At 41.2% G+C, this 14,864-nt stretch overlaps 1 protein-coding gene across 4 annotated transcripts in view; it reads left to right on the forward strand.

Moving 5' to 3' along the window:
• The first annotated feature begins 1,376 nt into the window (after positions 1 to 1,376).
• The window catches only part of ZNF169 (zinc finger protein 169), a 69,962-nt gene continuing 56,474 nt past the window's right edge, over positions 1,377 to 14,864 (forward strand). For all 4 annotated transcript variants that reach the window (XR_014247186.1, XR_014247187.1, XM_082401074.1 and 1 more), the window contains exon 1: positions 1,377 to 5,246. The gene's annotated coding sequence lies outside the window, so the exon portion shown is untranslated. The remainder of the gene's footprint in view (positions 5,247 to 14,864) is intronic.

Raw genomic sequence — 14,864 nt, forward strand, 5'->3', positions numbered from 1 at the left:
CAATGGGACAGGATAGAAAGCCCAGAGATAAACCCACGCACATATGGTCACCTTATCTTTGATAAAGGAGGCAAGAATATACAATGGAGAAAAGACAGCCTCTTCAATAAGTGGTGCTGGGAAAATGGGACAGCTACATGTAAAAAAATGAAATTAGAACATTCCCTCTAACATCATACACAAAAATAAACTCAAAGTGGATTAAAGAACTAAATGTAAGGCCAGACACTATAAAACTCTAGGAGGAAAACATAGGCAGAACACTCTTTTACATAAATCACAGCAAGATCCTTTCTGACCCACCTCCTAGAGAAATGGAAATAAAAACAAAAATAAACAAATGGGACCTAATGAAACTTAAAAGCTTATGCACAGCAAAGGAAACCATAAATAAGACAAAAAGACAACCCTCAGAATGGGAGAAATTATTTGCAAATGAAGCAACTGACAAAGGGTTAATCTTCAAAATATACAAGCAGCTCATGCAGCTCAACATAAAAAAAAACAAACAACCCAATGCAAATATGGGCAGAAGACCTAAATAGACATTTCTCCAAAGAAGACATACAGATGGCCAACAAACACATGAAAGGATGCTCAACATCACTAGTCATTAGAGAAATGCAAATCAAAACCACAATGAGGTATCACCTCACATGGGTCAGAATGCCCATCATCAAAAAATCTACAAACAATAAATGCTGGAGAGGGTGTGGAGAAAAGGGAACTGTCCTGCACTGTTGGTAGGAATGTAAATTGATACAGCCACTATGGAGAACAGTATGGAGGTTCCTTAAAAAACTAAAAATAGAACTACCCTATGACCCAGCAATCCCACTACTGGGCACATACCCTGAGAAAACTGTAATTCAAAAAGAGACATGTACCACAATGTTCATTGCAGCACTATCTACAATAGCCAGGACATGCAAGCAACCTAACTGTCCATCGACAGATGAATGCATAAAGAAGATGTGGCACGTATATACAATGGAATATTACTTAGCTATAAAAAAGAAATGAAATTGAGTTATTTGTGAGAGGTGGATGGACCTAGAGTCTGTCATACAGAGTGAAGTAAGCCAGAAAGAGAAAAACAAATATTGTATGCTAACACATATATATGGAATCCAGAAAAAAAATGGTTCTGATGAATTTACGGCCAGAACCAGAATAATAACACAGACATAGAGCATGGACTTGAGGACACAGAGTGGGAAGGGTACGTTGGGACGAAGTGAGAGAGTAGCACTGACATATATACACTACCAAATATAAAACAGGTAGCTAGTGGGAAGCAGCTGCATAGCACAGGGAGACCAGCTTAGTGCTTTGTTACCACCTAGAGGGATGGGATAGGGAGGGTGGGAGGGAGGCGCAAGAGGGAGGGGATATGGGGATATATGTATACATACAGCTTATTCACTTTTTTATACAGCAGGAACTAACCCAACATTGTAAAGCTATTATACTCCAATAAAGATGTTTAAGAAAAAACAAAAAGACACTATCTCAAAGGCATTTTTTTACAGTCCTTCCTTCATAGTAAGGTAATGCTATTAAATAATCCAGTCCATCCACAAATAGCTCCCCATAGCTGCTGTAGTGTCTTCTACCATATCATTCTATATTTATGCATGTGTGAGATAATAAGTGTTCTAAACGTTCTTATTTTGATAACCTGAACCTGTTGTTACTTCTGGGCTCTTGTCCTCTCCAAGTTACACAGTAAAGCCCATGGCAAATGGGAAGAAGTTCAGTGTTGGTTCCTGCCTCATATCCCTTACTGTGCCACTGCCTCTTGGACCATAGTTTCCTCCACCGTAAGTTTCTCTTATGTTCCTACTGCCACCAAAATTTGCACTCTTCATTGGACCATAGATATAAGGTTGCTAATTATAATTTCTAAAAACATTCTAATTTCCACTTCCATAATTTTTTCCTGCATAGTTGTCATAATCACCTCTGTAGCCTCCCCACTACCCACCTCCGGCTGCCAGATCCAGATCCTCCACTATTATATCTTCATCTTCCTCCTTCATAACCTGTGCTACTTCTAAAATTGCCACCTCCAGATCTTCCTCCGTACCCATTATAGCTATCCCCAAATCCATGTCCTCTTCCATATCCATTAGATCCTACTCTAAACTTGCCTCATGATCCTGGTCCCCAAATTCACTGCCTCTGCACGAATCCCTCAAAGTCTCCTCTGCCACTCCTAGAACTTTGGACTTCCTGTGTTTCTTGTCTAGATAAAGCCTTTCTTACTTCTGACCACTGATGGTATGGTATTGCTGCAGTACAGTTTAATCCACATGATCATGGTTATCAAAAGTAGTAAACCCAGAACTTCCCTTGTGGTTAAGTGGTTAAGACTCTGCCCTTTCAAAGCGGGGGATGTGGGTTCAATCCCTGATCAGGGATCCCATGTGCCGCACAGTGCAGCCAAAAAAAAAAAAAGTAATAAACCCAATGCTTCTTTTCTTTCCAGACTGCCAATGCCTCCTTTCTTTCCACACTGCCTATCAGTAATTATCTCAAATGACATCAACTTTTCCATAGTCCTTGCAGTAATCTCTAAGCTGATGTTCTTTGGTATCTTCTTTAGTTCCACCAACAAACAGCTTCTTCAGTTACATGAGTGCCAGGTTTTCCAGATTCCTCTCTGGCTATGGCATATTTTGGCTCAATCACTCTTCCATCAATTGAATGAGATTTTGCAGCCATGGCAGCATCAACCTTAGCTATGGATGAAAAAGTTACAAAACCAAATACTCTTGAGTTTTGCTTGCAGGATCTCTCATTACCGCAGTCTGTAAGTTTTCCCCATGGCTCATAGTAGTTCCTCAAGCTTTCTTCTGTGGTTTCAAAGCTTAAGCCACCAATAATGTTTACAGAAATGTCCCTTTTCTCTCTCAATAGCAGACTCAGTCACTTCCGCTGGATTTCAGCCCAGACAGATGAGAGAGATGTCCACCAATGAGCATGAGCATACTTGTCCTGACACTGTTGTCTTGAGGCATTCTTTTCTTGATGGTCTCTGCTTCAGTGTAATGCATGCAGAGGCTTTCCATACCACAAGATGGTTTTCAAAATCATTTATATTTCATGTTAGATCTCTGATTTCTCTTTTTATATTTGTTTTGTGAGCTAGCTTAATTTCCCCAAATAACTATTTTTTCTCAAACTTTCCAAACTGAAGTTTTCCATCTTTCTCAATTTTCCTCCCTCTCTCCCTTCCATTTTATTGACTTTCCCTTTAGCTCCATTCAGCTGACTTGCATTACTGTCACACTGATTATTATAGTTTTATATTAAAATGCTAATAATAGAGCAAACTGGGTTTTATTATTTATCACCATTTTCTGATAAATATCATCAATATAGTCATCCAGATATATATTAGAATTACTTTGTGGTGTTGAAATATATGTAAATGTTACTTTAAGTGAATTTTATTAAATTTACTGCTCATTTTATGGGAAACCTTGAATCTAGTTTCAAAAGTTTTTTATGTAAGAATATATATATTTCTGCATACACGATTCATGTAAAAATGAAAGTGACTTTTAAGGTTTCTGAAACATATTTGACATACTTCTCCCCTAAATTTAACATAAAGATTCTCTCAATCAGGCATTTAGGCCTAATTTTGCCCCTGTCATTGAGGCAAAATTCTTGTGAGAATTCTTTACTCCACACCATGTGAATTATGAAGGTTTCCACTCTGTCTGGCAGGAACAGGCACTATTCCTGGCCCTATGTGAGCTCACGGTATTTCTCTCTAATCTTTTTCAGTTTCTTTCCTGGGGGTTGCACATGTGCACATTGGTTGGCACTCAACTGACACTTGAGGAAGAGGACCCTCCACTTGGATTTCCCTTCTCTGTCCTGTGATCTGAAATTTCTCTCCATCCAGTGATGTTCAAAGTCTCATCTGGTTTCTTACCTATTTCTCAGGGTTCATTGCTCTTCATTGTCTTATGTCCAATGTCTTCAAACCTGTCATTTCATATATTTTGTTTTTTTTTAAAGTTGATTTAGGCAAGAGGTTAAATCTGGTTCTCATTACTTCATTTTGAGTAAATAGGAAGTAATTTGAAAACACTTTCGTCAAATTCCTAGAAAAAGAGTATGTCTGTTTATTAATACTTTTTTATATAAATTTATTTTATTTATTTTGGGGGCATTGGGTCTTCGTTGCTGCACGCAGGCTTTCTCTAGTTGTGGCAAGCGGGAGATACTCTTCTTTGCTGTGCACGGGCTTCTCATTGTGGTGGCTTCTCTTGTTGCGGAGCACGGGCTCTAGGCACACGGGCTTCAGTAGCTGTGGCACGTGGGCTCAGTAGTTGTGGCACATGGGCCCTAGAGCACAGGTTCAGTAGTTGTGGCACACAGGCTTAGTTGCTCTGTGGCATGTGGGATCTTCCCAGACCAGGGTTCGAACTTGTGTCCCCTGCATTGGCAGACAGATTCTTAACTACTGCACCACCAGGGAAGCCCTGTTTATTAATACTTCGAAATGTTTCTAAGCTTCGTAGTCTGTTACATCTAATCAGCGATTTTTGTATTAGTAAAATAATTTTAATTTTAGTTATTGTAGCTTTAAATGTCTTCATGCTTAGTTTTTCCTCATTTTTTCTAATTATTGTTATTATTTTTAATAAACTTCAGAATATTTCCTCTTTAAAAAAGAAAAAATGCCAGGACCTTTGGCATATTTTAGAAGTTCATTCATTACGCGCTGTTATTTAAATATAAAAACACTAGGGTGAATCTGCAGTATGGAGGACAAGTACACATCCAGGTGACTAAAAACTAAGAGGACCCCACAAGTTAAAAAAGAAAGATTTTAGTGCTCATCTGAACCACCCTTCTAATGTACCTGAAAGTCACTTTACTAGACTTATCTAATTTTCCACAATTTCTCCCAGAGCCCAAGTGGCTGTAATTACGGATCTTCAGCGCGGGTTCCAACGGAGCAGAGGGGAGGCGTACTGGAGCTGAACAACCGGGTCCAGTGGGGAAATGTGCCCGCGCCCCGGCGCATTGTGGGTAATGTAGTCCCGCGCCCACCAGTGATCTGGCGAGCACGGTCTTGAGCTTCGGAGCCTTCTGGATAGTGCTGCGTCGCGCCCCGGGGGCATTTTGGGTATTGTAGTCCCGCCCAGAGGTATTGTGGGTATCGCACTTCCGCTTCGCGCTGTTGTATTTCTGGACATTGTGACCATCTTTTAACGCTCGTGGTGAGCAAGCCAGCCTATGGCCGCTGACTCCCGGGGAAAGAGGGTTGGGAAAACTTGGCGAGGGCAGGCGGGGTAGGACTGCCCTGTCCGCGGGTTCCTTGAGGTTTGATTGTTTTCCGGACGGGGTCGGACGCAGTCCGCCTAGTAGGGGTTGTGGGCTGGGGTCTCGGGTCTCGCGCTGTCCGGCGGTGCTGGGGAGCCAGCGTCCTGTCCCGGAGGGGTCTGGACTGGTGCAGGTGATTTGGGGGACATAAGTACCCCTCGTCCGGAGCAGACGTCTCCACTGCTGGGGCGCGCAGCTCGGGCATATTTCCTGTGTCTTAATTGGGGAGCGCGGCTCGGGCATCCTTTCTGGGTCTTAACTGGTGAGCGCGGCTGGGTGGTGCCAACCATGGTGATGGAGGCGCCGCTTGGCCCCGATGTCCCGGATTTTGGGGGAAGGACTGGCCTGGGGCAAACACTCAGACTCGCCTTGATTGGGGTGGGGAGGACGACTTGGGTCAGCGGCATCGGGGCCCGCAGGCTCCTGGGGGAGTTGGAAGGGCCTGGTGGGAGTCAGACATCCCCGGGTTTGCGTGGGGCGTCCTTGTGCCCAGATCTGCGACTCCAGAAGTTGTGTGGCTCCTCCGGCGCTGGGGCTCTTCCAGGAGCGTGGGGTGGAGCAAGTGGAGTGCAGCCCACGGGGCAGGGAAGAGAGGAGTGGGTGGTAAGACGTCCAGACTTAAGTTTTATTTTAAATGTTGCATTATGAAAACATTGTAAATATACACAGAAGTAGCCGTGAGGTCTCCTGGATTCATCGCGCAGATTCACCACTTATGAATGAGAGCCCTATCCTTTCTCCCGCAAATCTGCAACCTCAAGTGTGCGTCTCTTTGGGCATTGCCTTTCCCTCGGGGCCTATCCCAGGCCTGCTGTGGGAGCCCCGCCGTCCATAGGGAGAGTTCAAATCCAGGTCTGCCTCTTTCTCGTAGTCACTTTGAGCAAGGTACTGAACCTCCTGGGGCTGTTGGGAGTGTGGAAAGGGTAAAACGGGTGTCTGGTACATGCTAATATGACGTTCATTTCAATAACGTTCAATAACCCCCATAGGCACATAGAAGATTAATGTCATGCTGGATATCAGCATGACTTGAGAGAAGGCTTATTCTAAAACCCATACCCCAATTCTGTCCCTCGTATTGTCCTTCCCTTCCATACCTGGTTCTGACACTTTCCTTTAGTGAAGTGCTCCCCAGCTGCAGGCATGAGGGTCTCCAGCCCGCTGTCTGTGCTGGGAGAGAATCCTGAGGCCAGAACCACTTCTGTTGTACCAGGTTTGCCCTGGAGCACTCTGCTCCCTCACATCCAGAGGGGACTGCCCGTTAGGGAGGAGAGAACTCCTAGGGGCCTGGCAGCCCTGCCTCAGATGGGTACCACTTCCTTGTTGCGTTCTTGTCTTTAGTCATAATGGAGGGTGTGTCCTTGATATCTTATGCCAAAGTCATAATCCCTTTGGGGCACAGCTGCAGGTGGTTTCCCAGGAAGCCAGGCTTGTTCTTGAAGGGGCACATTCCTGTGCCCTCATTCAGGGCTTTCCATCTTCTCGGGAGTTGCTCCTGCATTGTCCTGCATTGTTTCTCTCCATATACATTCACACTGTTGTATTCTCAGGGCCTTAGAGTGCTGCCAAAACAACTATGGTGAAAAGTACTGTTTAGTTAGCGGTAGTCCTGTGTTGGCAGTGTGCTTTCTATTCACTGCCATATTTTATTTTCTCAGTCACCTTGCACATTAGGTAGTTGAATTCTCATTTTCTAGAGAGCGAAATGGTGTAGTAGAGGATTAAGTAACTTTTACTTTGGAGCTAGCTGATCTTCTTTAACTTTCAAAGTTTTAATGAAAATTTAAAAGGAGCTGCTCTATTTTTCACGTTTGTCTCATACATCTAATGCTGATAAAGATAAAATATATGTTCATTTTCTCCTGATCATTGGTCTCAGCCCCTAACACTAATGGTGACAATGACACCAGCAGAAGGCTGGAATCAGACCAGTGTTTGAAGTCCGCATACCACCCACCCCTACCCCCACCCCCATAAAGATTTTTCTCCTTTCCTTTTTTGGGGGTATAGAAGGAGATGGAGTTATTACATTTAAAATTTATTATGAAAATTTTACAAATGCAGCCAAAAGTAGTGAGAATACTGGAAGAGCATCTTTGTACCCCTCACTCAGCTTCAGCAGTTGTTAACATTCTGCTCTTCTCTTTCTTTTAGTTTTCTCTATTGTAGTATTTTACAGCAAATCCCAGGTATTTTACCTGTGAATACTTCAGTGTGCATCGTTTTTGAATAAGGACTTTAAAGAAAACAACCTTTATACCCAATGGCGCACCCAACAAAATTAACCATAATTCCTTAATGTCATCTAATATTCAGCCTGTGTTCAGTTACCCCATTTGTCTCAAAATGCCTTGCTACAGTTTACATCCTACTCTCTTAACCCAATTAAGAGGCATGAACAGGGAACTATTTGGAATTCTGTCTTCTGATTCCCCCCTTCCCCTTTCTTTATACCCACTCTCGCTTTGCTGATCTTTGTTAATAGCAGGAGTCCACCTCTGGGCACTTACTCCTTGACCTCAGCGTTCTTCTTGCCTCCTTGTGTTTTACAGATTTTCCCACTAATCTGATGAGCTGTTAAATCCTGCCAATTCTTCTTCCCTTTCTCCTCTCCCCTCACCTTTGTGTTAGCTCAGCATAATTTGTCTTTCCCCATGTTCTAGTTTGTCTGTTAAAAAAGGAACCTCCCTTTGGGCTCTGAAGTTGGACTCTTAGGCTCCACTACCTATTGACTCTGTGACCTTGGATATTGCCTCTGTTCTGTGTGCCTCCCTTTTTCTTATCTGTAAAATGGGGTTGATAGCAATGTCAGGGTTGTTGTGAGGTGGAAATGTGCCTGTGCTTCTGAAGTGGTTAGGGTGCCTGGCGCACAGTGAGTGCTCAGGGAAAAGTGAATTGTGGTGATGATTATCATCAATTCTGAATTGCCCCCCCCAACACACCTTTTCAGAATTATCCTTTACTCTTCACTCTGATTGGACTCTGTCTTACAGTCACATGGGAATATATTCTATTCCATGCAGTTGTATTCCTTCATGCCTTTTTTTTATTTTTTGAATTTTATTTATTTTTTTATACAGCAGGTTCTTAGTAGTTATCCATTTTAAACATATTAGTGTATATATGTCAATCCCAGTCTCCCAATTCATACCACCACCACCACCACCACCCCCGCCACTTTCCCCCCTTGGTGTCCATACGTTTGTTCTCTACATCTGTGTCTCAATTTCTGCCCTGCAAACTCGTTCATCTGTACCATTTTTCTAGGTTCCACATATATGTGTTAATATACGATATTTGTTTTTCTCTTTCTGACTTACTTCACTCTGTATGACAGTCTCTAGATCCATCCATGTCTCTACAAATGACTCAATTTCGTTCCTTTTTATGGCTGAGTAATATTCCATTGTATATATGTACCACATCTTCTTTATCCATTCGTCTGTCGATGGGCATTTAGGTTGCTTCCATGACCTGGCTATCGTAAATAGTGCTGCAATGAACATTGGGATGCATGTGTCTTTTTGAATTATGGTTTTCTCTGGGTATATGCCAAGTAGTGGGATTGCTGGGTCATATGGTAATTCTATTTTTAGTTTTTTAAGGAACCTCCATACTGTTCTCCGTAGTGGCTGTATCAATTTACATTCCCACCAACAGTGCAGGAGGGTTCCCTTTTCTCCACACCCTCTCCAGCATTTGTTGTTTGTAGATTTTCTGATGATGCCCATTCTGACTGGTGTGAGGTGATACCTCACTGGAGTTTTGATTTGCATTTCTCTAATAAGAAGTGATGTTGAGCAGCTTTTCATGTGCTTCTTGGCCATCTGTATGTCTTCCTTGGAGAAATGTCTATTTAGGTCTTCTGCCCATTTTTGGATTGGGTTATTTGTTTTTTTAAATATCGAGCTGCATGAGCTGTTTATATGTTTTGGAGATTAATCCTTTGTCCGTTGATTCATTTGCAAATATTTTCTCCCATTCTGAGGGTTGTCTTTTTGTCTTGTTTGTAGTTTCTTTTGCTTTGCAAAAGCTTTTAAGTTTCACTAGGTCCCATTTGTTTATTTTTGTTTTTATTTCCATTACTCTAGGAGGTGGATCAAAAAATATCTTGCTGTGATTTATGTCAAAGAGTGTTCTTCCTATGTTTTCCTCTAAGAGTTTTATAGTGTCCAGTCTTACATTTAGGTCTTTAATCCATTTTGAGTTTATTTTTCTGTATGGTGTTAGGGAGTGTTCTAATTTCATTCTTTTACATGTAGCTGTCCAGTTTCCCCAGCACCACTTATTGAAGAGACTATCTTTTCTCCATTGTACATCCTTGCCTCCTTTTTCATAGATTAGTTGACAATAGGTGCGTGAGTTTATCTCTGCGCTTTCTATCCTGTTCCATTGATCTATATTTCTGGTTTTGTGCCAGTACCATATTGTCTTGATGACTGTAGCTTTGTAGTATAGTCTGAAGTCAGGGAGTCTGATTCCTCCAGCTCCATTTTCTTCCTTCAAGACTGCTTTGGCTATTCGGGGTCTTTTGTGTCTCCATACAAATTTTAAGATGATTTGTTCTAGTTCCGTAAAAAATGCCGTTGGTAATTTGATAGGGATTGCATTGAATCTGTAGATTGCTTTTGGTAGTATAGTTATTTGCACAGTATTGATTCTTCCAATCCAAGACCATGGTATATCTCTCCATCTGTTGGTATCATCTTTAATTTCTTTCAACAGTGTCTTATAGTTTTCTGCATACAGGTCTTTTGTCTCCCTAGGTAGGTTTATTCCTAGGTATTTTATTCTTTTTGTTGCAATGGCAAATGGGAGTGTTTCCTTAATTTCTCCTTCAGATTTTTCATCATTAGTGTATAGGAATGCAAGAAATGTCTGTGCATTAATTTTGTATCCTGAAACTTTACCAAATTCATTGATGAGCTCTAGTAGTTTTCTGGTGGCATCTTTAGGATTCTCTATGTAGAGTATCATGTCATCTGCAAACAGTGACAGTTTTACTTCTTCTTTTCCAATTTGTATTCCTTTTATTTCTTTTTCTTCTCTGATTGCCGTGGCTAGGACTTCCAAAACTATGTTGAATAATAGTGGTGAGAGTGGGCATCCTTGTCTTGTTCCTGATCTTAGAGGAAATGCTTTCAGTTTTTCACCATTGAGAATGATGTTTGCTGTGGGTTTGTTGTATACGGCCTTTATTATGTTGAGGTAGGTTCCCTCTATGCCCACTTTCTGGAGAGTTTTTATCATAAATGGGTGTTGAATTTTGTCAAAAGCTTTTTCTGAATCTATTGAGATGATCATATGGTTTTTCTTCTTCAATTTGTTAATATGCTGTATCACATTGATTGATTTGCATATATTGAAGTATCCTTGCATCCCTGGGATAAATCCCACTTGATCATGGTGTATGATCCTTTTAATGTGTTGTTGGATTCTGTTTGCTAGTATTTTGTTGAGGATTTTTGCATCTATATTCGTCAGTGATATTGGTCTGTAATTTTCTTTTTTTGTAGTGTCTTTGTCTCATTTTGGTATCGGGGTGATGGTGGCCTCATAGGATGAGTTTGGGAATGTTCCTTCCTCTGCAATTTTTTTGGAAGAGTTTGAGAAGGATGGGTGTTAGCTCTTCTCTAAATGTTTGATAGAATTCACCTGTGAAGCCATCTGGTCCTTGGCTTTTGTTTGTTGGAAGATTTTTAATCACAGTTTCAATTTCATTACTTGTCATTGGTCTGTTCATATTTTCTCTTTCTTCCTGGTTCAGTCTTGGAAGGTTATACCTTTCTAAGAATTTGTCGATTTCTTCCAGGTTGTCCATTTTATTGGCATAGAGTTGCTTGTAGTCGTCTCTTAGGATGCTTTGTATTTCTGTGGTGTCTGTTGTAACTTCTCCTTTTTCATTTCTAATTTAATTGATTTGAGTCCTCTCCCTCTTTTTCTTGATGAGTCTGGCTAATGGTTTATCAATTTTGTTTATCTTCTCAAAGAACCAACTTTTAGTTTTATTGATCTTTGCTATTGTTTTCTTTGTTTCTTTTTCATTTATTTCTGCTCTGATGTTTATGATTTCTTTCCTTCTACTAACTTCGGGTTTTGTTTATTCTTCTTTCTCTAGTTCCTTTACGTGTAAGGTTAGGTTGTTTATTTAAGATTTTTCTTGTTTCTTGAGGTAGGCTTGTGTAGCTATAGACTTCCCTCTTAGAACTGCTTTTGCTGCATCCCATAGGTTTTGGATCATCGTGTTTTCATTGTCATTTGTCTCTAGGTGTTTTGTGATTTCCTCTTTGATTTCTTCAGTGATCTCTTGGTTATTTAGTAACGTATTGTTTAGCCTCCATGTGTTTGTGTTTTTTACGTTTTTTTCCGTGTAATTGATTTCTGATCTCATAGTGTTGTGGTCAGAAAAGATGCTTGATATGATTTCAATTTTCTTAAATTTACTGAGGCTTGATTTGTGACCCAAGATGTGATCTGTCCTGGAGAATGATCTGTGTGAACTTGAGAAGAAAGTGTAATCTGCAGTTTTTGGGTGCAATGTCCTATAAATATCAATTAACTCTTCACTCTCATTATTCTGAATTCTTTTTCTGGAAGGTTGCCTATCTCCACTTCATTTAGTTGTTTTTCTGGGGTTTTATCTTGTTCCTTCATCTGATGCATAGCCCTCTGCCTTTTCATCTTGTCTATCTTTCTGTGAATGTGGTTTTTTTCCCACAGGCTGCAGGATTGTAGTTCTTGCTTCTGCTCTCTGCCCTCTGGTGGATGAGGCTATCTCAGAGGCTTGTGAAAGTTTCCTGATGGGAGGGACTCCATGGTGGGTAGAGCTGGTTGTTGCTCTGGTGGGCAGAGCTCAGTAAAACTTTAATCCACTTGTCTGCTGATGGGTGGGGCTGGGTTTCCTCCCTGTTGGTTGTTTGGCCTGAGGCGACCCAACACTGGAGCCTACCTGGGCTCTTTGGTGGGGCTAATGGCGGACTCTGGGAGGGCACATGCCAAGGAGTACTTCCGAGAACTTCTGCTGCCAGTGTCCGTGTCCTCATGGTGAGACACAGCCACTGCCCGCCTCTGCAGGAGACCCTCCAACACTAGCAGGTAGGTCTGGTTCAGTCTCCTATGGGGTCACTGCTCCTTGCCCTGGGTCCCAATGCGCACAGTCCTTTGTGTGTGCCCTCCAAGAGTGGAGTTTCTGTTTCCCCAGTCCTGTTGAAGTCCTGCAGTCAAATCCCGCTAGCCTTCAAAGTCTGATTCTCTAGGAATTCCTCCTCCCGTTGCTGGACCTCCAGCTTGGGAAACCTGATGTGGGGCTCAGAACCTTCACTCCAGTGCGTGGACTTCTGCGGCATAAGTGTTCTCCAGTTTGTGAGTCACCCACCCAGCAGTTATGGGATTTGATTTTATTGTGATTGCTCCTCTCCTACCGTCTCATTGTGGCTTCTCCTTGTCTTTGGATGTGGGGTATCTTTTTTGGTGAGTCCCAGTGTCTTCCTGTCAATGATTGTTCAGCAGTTAGTTGTGATTCCGGTGCTCTTACAAGAGGGAGTGAGAGCATGTCCTTCTACTCTGCCATCTTGAGCCAATCTCTTCCTTCATGCCTTTATGCTTCACAAATTCACTCTTGTTATCTAAGTAGCTCAGATGTTTCTCCAGTACAAAGACTTCTCAGTGTTCTCTGGCAGAATTACTCCTATTGCTCCCTTTAGTCCCAGAGCACCTTATACATGAGGACTCCAGGGCTTGCATGGTACATCCTGTTTGTCCCACTGGTTTTGAGATGGTGCTTTGAGGGACGGGCACCTTGTCTGCTCCTCATGGGTCACTGATTGGCACCCAACTGTGAGGATATGAGGGGTTGTCCTTTCTGCCTGGAAAGGTTTGTAGGAGGAATGATGGAAACTCAAGTGGAAAAGGGGGTTAGGCTATTATTGGGGTAGACCGTGGGTGCCAAGATAATAGGTGTGGACCTTTTTTGTGGTCATTGGGACCCACTGCAGGGTTTTGAGCAGAGAAGGCTCATCATTTCTTCCTTCAGTTATTACCTCATCTCTGTGTTCTCCTTTATAATGGAAATCATCAAGACAGTTGTCTATGTTTGATAATCCAGTTTTTCTCTGCCCAATCTCTAATTAATTTCCAGCTATTTGGGATTTTTAAAAATAATTTATTGTTACTGATTTCTTATTCAATTCCATTCAAGTCAAAGAACCTTCATAGTGTTTTCCACAGTGCCTATACAGTGCACTAGGGTTCCAGTTTCTCCACATCCTCGCCAAAACTTGTTATTTTGTCTGTGTGTGTATGTTGTTTTTAGTTTTTTAAATAATGGCCATTTTAATGGGTAGAGGTGCTATCTGATTGTGGTATTGATTTGTATTTCCCTGATAATTTGTAATGCTTAGCGTCTTTTCATATGCTGTTGGCCATTGTATCTCTTCTTTGGAGAAATGTTTATTTAAGTCCTTAGTCCATTTTTTAGTCTGGATATATGTTTTTTGTTAGTGAGTTGGAGTTCTTTATATATTCGGGATATTAACCCTTTATCTGATACATGGTTTGCATCTATTTTCTCTCATTCCATAAATTGCCTTTTCACTTTGTTGTTTGTTCCCCTTGCTGCACAGAAGTTTTTAAGTTTAATGTAGTCTCATTTGTCTATTTTTGCTTTTGTTGCTTGTGCTTTTCATGTTATATCCAAGAAATTATTGCCTATTCCAATGTCATGAAACTTTTCCCCTATGTTTCCTTCTAGGAGCTTTATAGTTTCAGGCCTGGGGTTTAGCAATTTTAATATTTGCAAATAATCGACCTTTGGCTTTTTAATTTTCTTTGGAGTTTCATTTATATTACTTTGATATTTTTTCCTCTTTATTATTTTCTTCTTTTTTTTCCTTTTCATTTCCTAGCTTCTTAAGGTGGGAGCTGGAGTTATTTTTTTAAATTAAAACTTTTCTGGTGTATTCATTTAAAGCTATAAGTTTCCCTTTAAGAACTGCCTTAGCTGCTGTATTTGTTGCTAGAATTGCCATAATAAAGCACCACAGACTGGGTGGCTTAAACGACAGAGATTGATTTTCTCTCAATTCTGGAGGCTAGAAGTTAAAGATCAAGCTGTTGACAGTGTTGGTTTCTTCTGAGGCCCTTCTTTGGCTTGTAGCTGGCTGTCTTCTCCCTGTTTACATGGGCTTCCCTCTGGACCTGTCTGTGTTCAAATTTCCTCTTATAAGGACACCAGTTATATTGGATTAGGGCCTACCCTAATAATGCCATTTTAACCTAATTATGTCTTTGAAGACCTATCTAAAAATACAATCACATTCTAAGGCACTGGAGGTTATGAATTCACATATGAATTTCATAGGGGACACAATACACCTGTAATAGATCTATATCACAAATTTGGTTAGTTGTCATACGTTTCGATATGTTGTGTTTATTAGAATCATTCAGTTAAAAGTATTTCTAAATGTCCCATGGAATTTTTTCTTTCATCCATATCTCCTTTAGACCAGTGTTGC

This window comes from Balaenoptera borealis (assembly GCF_965194805.1).
Source record: "Balaenoptera borealis genome assembly, chromosome: 8".
In the NCBI taxonomy this organism is placed as follows: Eukaryota; Metazoa; Chordata; class Mammalia; order Artiodactyla; family Balaenopteridae; genus Balaenoptera; species Balaenoptera borealis.